The following is a 7,939-nucleotide window of genomic DNA, read 5'->3' as shown; positions in this document are numbered from 1 at the left end:
TTGGCGACTTATGGCTTTGAATCTAGACCCATAGAGGTCCAGAGCACCTCCTTGCCCAAGCTTTATGTGCATCCATGGAGGTTTTAGATTGGGATCTATGTATTTGAGGCTAAACCTCCATTAATGAGCTATTTGATGCTTAATGAGCACCAAGACTCGGACTTTACGTGGTCAATAAGCTTAAGGGGACTGGATCTATGAGTTGCTAGAGTGGATCTGACCTTAGAAGGTCGTTTGAGGTTGTGCATGGAGTGCACTCGCCGAGTCCAATCCCAGACTCGGTGAGTTGATGCGGGTTGTTCTGAGACTTCGGACCAGGGACTGTGTAACCGAGTCGGGTGAGTGACTCGGTGAGTTGGAAGAGATTCAGAGGGAATCGGGTCCCTGTAGGGACTCGGCGAGTCCACGCCAGACTCGGCGAGTCGGGTTGACCGTTGACTGGTTTGACTTCGTGGTATTAGTCAGCCAGAGTCAAGTAGTATTAAGTAAAAATACACCTGTGTTGTAGGAGGACGATAGCTCGGGAGATCGAGCACTAGTGGTTGAGAGCTTTACGAGTTACCGAGACACGCGAGGTGAGTCTTCTCACTATACGTTACCTTGAGTGGTATTATGAGTTGACCAGAGGGTCTTATGTGCTATGTATGAGATTATGTGTTATTTATGAGATTGTATGTTATGTGTTATTTGTATGTTGTATGACTATATAGACCGGACCGGAGGGTCCAACGATTTAGATCGGGCCAGAGGGCCCAATGAGCTATGACTGGACCAGAGGGTCCGACGAGCTGCGGGACTGGAAGGTCCCGCTGAGACATCTTGACCAGAGGGTCGGGTTAGCCTCGAGTGGCGTATTTGTAGTATGTGGTATTTTGGGGAACTCACTAAGCATTTATGCTTACAGTTGTTATGTTTGATGTCTCAGGTACCAGCGAGGACCGTGGGAAGGCGACGGCTTGACACGTACACACACTGATGGAGATTTTTATATGTAGAGATCTTGGGATTTGTTTTGAAAACAGAATTGATTATGGATTTTGATTTGTGATGTGATACATTATGTGATTTTGGAAATAAAAAAATTATTTTGAAAATTTACGGTGTTACAAGTTGGTATCAGAGCCTTGGTTTGAGGGATTCGGATGCACCTTCAGGCGTATTTGAACTCAAACCGAGGATTTGAGGAATTTTCAAATAAAACTAAAATTTTCTAAAAAGAAAAAGAGGTTTTGGGAAACGAGCAGAGTGGAAGGTGTGTACGGTCAGCCAGCGCCCGAACGGTGAATCCCGAAAATACCTTTACATTATATGTTATGAGTTATGAGATAATTATGTGGTGCATGTTAGAGAGGCTAGGTATTCCTATTAGGACTAGAGTGGGCCTGATTTGTGATGCCTTAACTTAGGAGATCGCTGCTGCTAGGAGACACTTTGAGAGAGTGAGTAGGTAGCAGTGAGGAGCTCAGGGGAGGGCTATTGAGAGTAGCCAGTGCATAGCGAGAGTAGAGTGTTTACGATTTGGGATCCTAGGAGGAGGACTTGGGTGTATATCGATTCGGTGTGGACGATAGTATTGGGCCCGTACTATCGAAGACACCGGATTGGTGCGCAGTCCAAGTAAGAATCCTTGGGAGTACCAGGAGAGAGGATGTTTGAGTTATCGAGTGTGAGTATACTCGAGAGTATTCCTGATATTTCTTATGTTGTATTTCAGAGGTTGATCATGGTTGGGACACGCCATAACCCCGAGAGCAGTGGGGTGAGAGATGAGGAGATCCGTCGGATCATCCATGAGGAGGTGGCCGCTGCCATCAGAGCCGAGATTCCAGAGATGTTTGGGTCTATTAAGACCACACTTATCGAGACGTTTGACGAGCGTTACACTGCTTTGACTGATGCTGCTGTTGCTGCAGCCACCGCAGCTGTTGCTGCTGCGAGACCCCAGGGTGGTGATTTGTTGCTGTACCGAGAGTTCAGCAACACGAAACCACCGGAGTTCGATGGTACACAGGATCCGATCGCCGCTATGAGGTGGATCTCAGACATGGAGGGGTGTTTCTATACGTGCTCGTGTCCGGAGCACTTGAGGGTGCGATTCGCACTCAACCAGCTTCGCTTGGGGGCGAAGGACTGGTGGAAATTCGTGACCGCGAGCTATTCCACAGCTGAGCTGACTGTAGTGACCTGGGAGAGGTTTACTGCGATGTTTCATGACGAGTATGTTCCCCAGGTGGAGAGGGAACGTTTAGCTCAGGAGTTTCTGACCCTCAAGCAGGGGACCGAGTCGGTGACAGTGGTTACGAGGATGTTTCATGAGCGGGCGCTGTTTTGCCCGGACTTGGTGTCCACTGAGCAGGCTCGCATGAGCCGTTATCTGAGCATCTTGAGGAGGGACATCCGTGAGTTCGTGGCGAACTCGACTTATCAGACATTTGCCGAGCTCCAGGCAAATGCCAAGAAGAGGGAGATCGAGCTTGAGACACAGGCGAGGGAGGAGACTGAGTTGCAGAGGGGTGATCGGCGACCGGCACAGTCGCAGCCGGCCGCCAAGCGGGCAAAGCCCGCTGATTCGAGGACAGGCAGTTCGAGGGGCTGCACTTGTGGGAAGTGCGGCAAGAGCCATGACGGGCCGTGCAAGACTGGGGTATGCTACAAATGCGGGAAGGAAGGACATTTTGCGAGGGACTGTCCGAAGGGGTTCTCGGTTTGCTTCCATTGCAACCAGACCGACCATCGGAAGGCCGAGTGCCCCCAGCTTCAGAGATCAGCACAGGGATCTGCACCTGTGGTTCGAGCTACCGAGACCTGGCCAGTGAAGGCCGAAGCACCGAAGGCTAGGGGGAGAGCCTTCCAGCTGACTGCGGAGGAGGTCCGCGCAGCACCTGACGTCGTGGCGGGTATGTAATCTTTATCTATTTTATGTTGAGTTTATGCTATTGTAATTGCTATATGTTATGCGTAGGTACTTTTCTTGTGAGTTCTGTACCTGCATTGGTTTTATTCGACTCGGGTGCGAGTCGGTCCTTCATATCTTTAACTTTTAGTCGGCACATTAGTATTCCGAGAGAGGTGTTGAGTCGACCTCTGCGGGTTTCCATAGCAAATGGGCGTGTGGTATGTGCTACCGAAGTGATACGTGGATGCGTGTTGGAGATCTTCGGGGTGGAGTTCCCGATTGATTTGATTCCGATTGCTATGGGGGATGTATGTGTCATAGTAGGCATGGATTGGTTGAGCCGTTTCGGGGCTGTCATAGATTGCGAGCGTCAGTTGGTGACGATCCGAGATCCTAGTGGGGGAGTACTGACAGTTTATGGCGAGGGGACTCGTGGTGGTTCGGTATTCTGTTCGGCTGCCAGAGCGAGGCGGAGTTTGCAACAGGGCTGCAAGGGATTTGTGGCCTATGTGACGGATGTACGAGAGGCCGTTGGGAGGCCAAGTTCAGTGGATGATGTGCTGATAGTGCGTGAGTTCCGGGACGTGTTCCTCGACGAGTTACCGGGCGTACCTCCCGAGAGGCAAGTGGAGTTTCGTATCGATTTGATTCCCGGGGCTGCGCCTATCGCTAAGGCGCCATATCGGCTGGCACCGCCAGAGATGCAGGAGTTATCCTCACAGCTGCAAGAGCTGTTGGGGAAAGGGTTCATCTGTCCCAGTAGCTCTCCCTAGGGAGCGCCGATCCTTTTTGTCAAGAAAAAGGATGGTTCACACCAGATGTGCATTGATTACCGGGAGTTGAACAAGTTGACGGTCAAGAACCGTTATCCGTTGCCGAGGATCGACGATCTATTCGATCAATTGCAGGGGGCGTCTTGGTTCTCCAAGATTGAATTGACATCGGGATATCACCAGATGAGAGTTCGAGATGAGGATATCCAGAAGACGGCGTTTAGGACTCGTTACGGGCATTACGAGTTCGTGGTGATGCCATTCGGGCTCACCAATGCACCAGCGGCATTCATGGATCTCATGAACAGGGTGTGTAGGCCGATGTTGGATCGTTCAGTCATCGTATTCATTGATGATATCCTGGTGTATTCGAGGACCAGAGAGCAGCATGAGGAGCATTTGAGGGAGCTCCTCGAGGTTCTGAGGTCGGAGAGGCTATTCGCCAAATTCTCCAAGTGTGATTTTTGGTTACGGGAGGTCCAGTTCTTAGGGCATCTCGTTAACCAGAATGGGATATTGGTTGACCCGGCCAAGATCGAGGCCGTGATGAGTTGGGAAGTGCTGAGGTCACCTACGGAGATCCGGAGTTTCTTGGGGCTGGCAGGCTACTATCGGAGATTTATCAGGGACTTCTCCAAAATTGCTGTGCCACTTACCAAGTTAACCCGGAAGGGTGTTACTTTCTCATGGGGTCCGGAGCAGCAGAGCTCATTTGAGACTCTTCGCCAGAGATTGTGCGAAGCTCCCGTGCTTGCATTGCCGGAAGGGATGGAGGATTTTGTGGTGTACTGTGATGCATCGATATCGGGGTTGGGAGCGGTGTTGATGCAGAGAGGGCATGTGATCGCGTATGCATCGAGGCAGTTAAAGCCTCATGAGACGAGATATCCCACCCACGATCTGGAGTTGGGGGCTGTGGTGTTCGCCCTCAAGATCTGGCGTCACTATCTGTATGGGGTTTGGTGTACGATATACACAGACCACAAGTGTTTGAAGTACCTGATGGATCAGCCAAATCTGAATATGCGGCAGAGGAGATGGTTGGATGTGGTAAAGGATTATGATTGCGAGATCCTGTACCACCCGGGCAAGGCTAATGTGGTAGCCGACGCCCTGAGTCGTAGGGTAGAGAGTGCCCCATTGCGAGACATCTGTTTGAGGTTGACGGTGACGACTTCGATTTTGGACACCATCCGAGGGGCTCAGGCTGAGGCTGCGAGATCAGAAAATCAAAAGAGGGAGCGGGTGCTTGGTCAGGTATCGGAATTTGTTACCGATGGTCGGGGACTTATGACGTTTCAGGGTCGGATTTGGGTACCGTTTGTGGGCGGGACGCGTACCATTTTGATGGAGGAGACACATCGATCGAAGTTCTCGATCCATCCTGGGGCTACCAAGATGTATTTGGACCTAAAGAAGGAGTATTGGTGGCCCTGTATGAAGAGGGGTGTTGCTTGGTTCGTCGAGAGGTGCCTAACTTGTCGCCAAGTTAAGGCCGAGCACCAGCGTCCGCATGGTAAGCTGCAACCGTTGGAGATTCCCGAGTGGAAGTGGGAACGGATTACCATGGATTTTATCACCAAATTGCCAAGGACTGCGAGAGGAGTTGATGCGATTTGGGTGGTCGTGGATAGATTGACGAAGAACGCTCATTTTCTAGCCATCATCGAGAGCTCTTCTGCGGAGAAATTGGTGGAATTATATGTGAGAGAGGTGGTATCGCGGCATGGGGTTCCGATGTCGATTGTTTCAGACCGGGACGTGCGTTTTACTTCCAGGTTTTGGAAGAAGTTTCATGAGGAATTGGGTACGAGATTGCATTTCAGTACCGCATACCACCCGTAGACGGACGGACAGAGCGAGCGAACGATTCAAACGCTTGAGGATATGCTCCGAGCATGTGTTCTGGATTTTGGAGGGAGCTGGGACACCTACCTACCTTTAGAAGATTTTTCGTATAACAACAGCCATCATTCGAGCATTGGTATGCCACCCTTTGAGCTGTTGTATGGGCGGAGGTGTCGCACCCCCATCTGCTGGGGAGAGGTGGGGCAACGGGTGATGGGTAGCACGGAGATTGTACTCCAGAAGACCAAGCAGATTCAGCAGGTCAGGCAGAGGTTGTTGACCATGCAGAGTCGCCAAAAGAGTTATGCGGACAGGCGTCGGTCCGAGCTCGAGTTTTAGGTCGGTGATCTTGTGCTCCTAAAGGTCTCTCCTTGGAAAGGAGTGATACGATTCAGGAAGAGGGGCAAGTTGGGACCCCGGTACATTGGACCCTTCACGGTAATTGCTAGGGAAGGCAGGGTAGCCTACCGGTTGGACCTACCTGCTGAGTTGGGGCAGATCCATGATACCTTTCATGTCTCGCAGTTGAGGAAATGTATTGCCGACGAGTCGGCAGTGGTGCCGTTGGAGGATATTCAGGTGGATGCGAGCCTGAACTACGCAGAGAGACCAGTTGCGATTGTGGATCGAAAGATCAAGGTTCTGAGGAACAAGGAAGTGCCTCTGGTACAGGTTCAGTGGCAGCATCGGAAGGGATCCGAGTTGACCTGGGAACCGGAGCGGGAGATGCGGGAGCAGCATCCAGAGTTATTTCAGGAATGAGACTTCGAGGGCGAAGTCAGATTCTAGTGGGGGAGAATTGTAACATCCGGGATTTCAGGTATATTAATTAATCTTTTTATTTTGAGTTTTGAGAAGGCACTCGGCGAGTTGGTGCGTAGACTCGTCGAGTTAAGACACGGGTTCTCATCCGGATTGATGCTCGGACTCGACGAGTCGCCTTAGTGGACTCGGCGAGTCTGCGTCGTTTAATGAAACCCTAATTTCTTGGGTTTGTGGCCTATTTAAAGGGCCTTACGGTCGTCATTTGCGCTCATTAGTCCCCAGAGTGAAACCTTAGAATATTTGAGTGATTCAAGTGAGGGAAGGAGCCATTGTTGATTCTTGGAGTTATTGTCTAGCAAGGGAAGAGAAGATCTAGCCAAGAGGAAGCAAGAGAGGGGTGGATTCTTGAAGAGCTAAGGTCCAGGACATCACATCTGAGGTACCATTCGAATCCTTCTTTGTTATTGTGATGTTCACATAGATTTAGGGTTTTTGAACCCATTTGTGGCTAGATCTAGCATCATCATGGTCCCTTGGCGTGTTATGGCTCTGAATCTAGACCCATAGAGGTCCAGAGCACCTCCTTGCCCAAGATGTATGTGCATCCATGGAGGTTTTAGATTGGGATCTATGTATTTGAGGCTAAACCTCCATTAATGAGCTATTTGATGCTTAATGAGCACCAAGACTCGGACTTTACGTGGTCAATAAGCTTAAGGGGACTGGATCTATGAGTTGCTAGAGTGGATCTGACCTTAGAAGGTCGTTTGAGGTTGTGCATGGAGTGCACTCGCCGAGTCCAATCCCAGACTCGGCGAGTTGGTGCGGGTTGTTCTGAGACTTCGGACCAGGGACTGTGTAACCGAGTCGGGTGAGTGACTCGGTGAGTTGGAAGAGATTCAGAGGGAATCAGGTTCCTGTAGGGACTCGGCGAGTCCACGCCAGACTCGGCGAGTCGGGTTGACCGTTGACCGTTGACCAGTGTTGACTGGTTTGACTTCGTGGTATTAGTCAGCCAGAGTCAAGTAGTATTAAGTAAAAATACACCTGTGTTGTAGGAGGACGATAGCTCGGGAGATCGAGCACTAGTGGTTGAGAGCTTTACGAGTTATCGAGACACGCGAGGTGAGTCTTCTCACTATACGTTACCTTGAGTGGTATTATGAGTTGACCAGAGGGTCTTATGTGCTATGTATGAGATTATGTGCTATTTATGAGATTGTATGTTATGTGTTATTTGTATGTTGTATGACTATATAGACCGGACCGGAGGGTCCAACGATTTAGATCGGGCCAGAGGGCCCAATGAGCTATGACTGGACCAGAGGGTCCGACGAGCTGTGGGACTGGAAGGTCCCGCTGAGACATCTTGACCAGAGGGTCGGGTTAGCCTCGAGTGGCGTATTTGTAGTATGTGGTATTTTGGGGAACTCACTAAGCATTTATGCTTACAGTTGTTATGTTTCATGTCTCAGGTACCAGCGAGGACCATGGGAAGGCGACGGCTTGACACGTACACATACTGATGGAGATTTTTATATGTAGAGATCTTGGGATTTGTTTTGAAAATAGAATTGATTATGGATTTTGATTTGTGATGTGATACATTATGTGATTTTGGAAATAAAAAAAATTATTTTGAAAATTTACGCTGTTA

Source organism: Lactuca serriola, chromosome 8 (genome assembly GCF_051521515.1).
Source record: "Lactuca serriola cultivar US96UC23 chromosome 8, Lser_US96UC23_V15, whole genome shotgun sequence".
NCBI lineage: Eukaryota > Viridiplantae > Streptophyta > Magnoliopsida > Asterales > Asteraceae > Lactuca > Lactuca serriola.
This window is presented reverse-complemented; position numbering follows the sequence as displayed.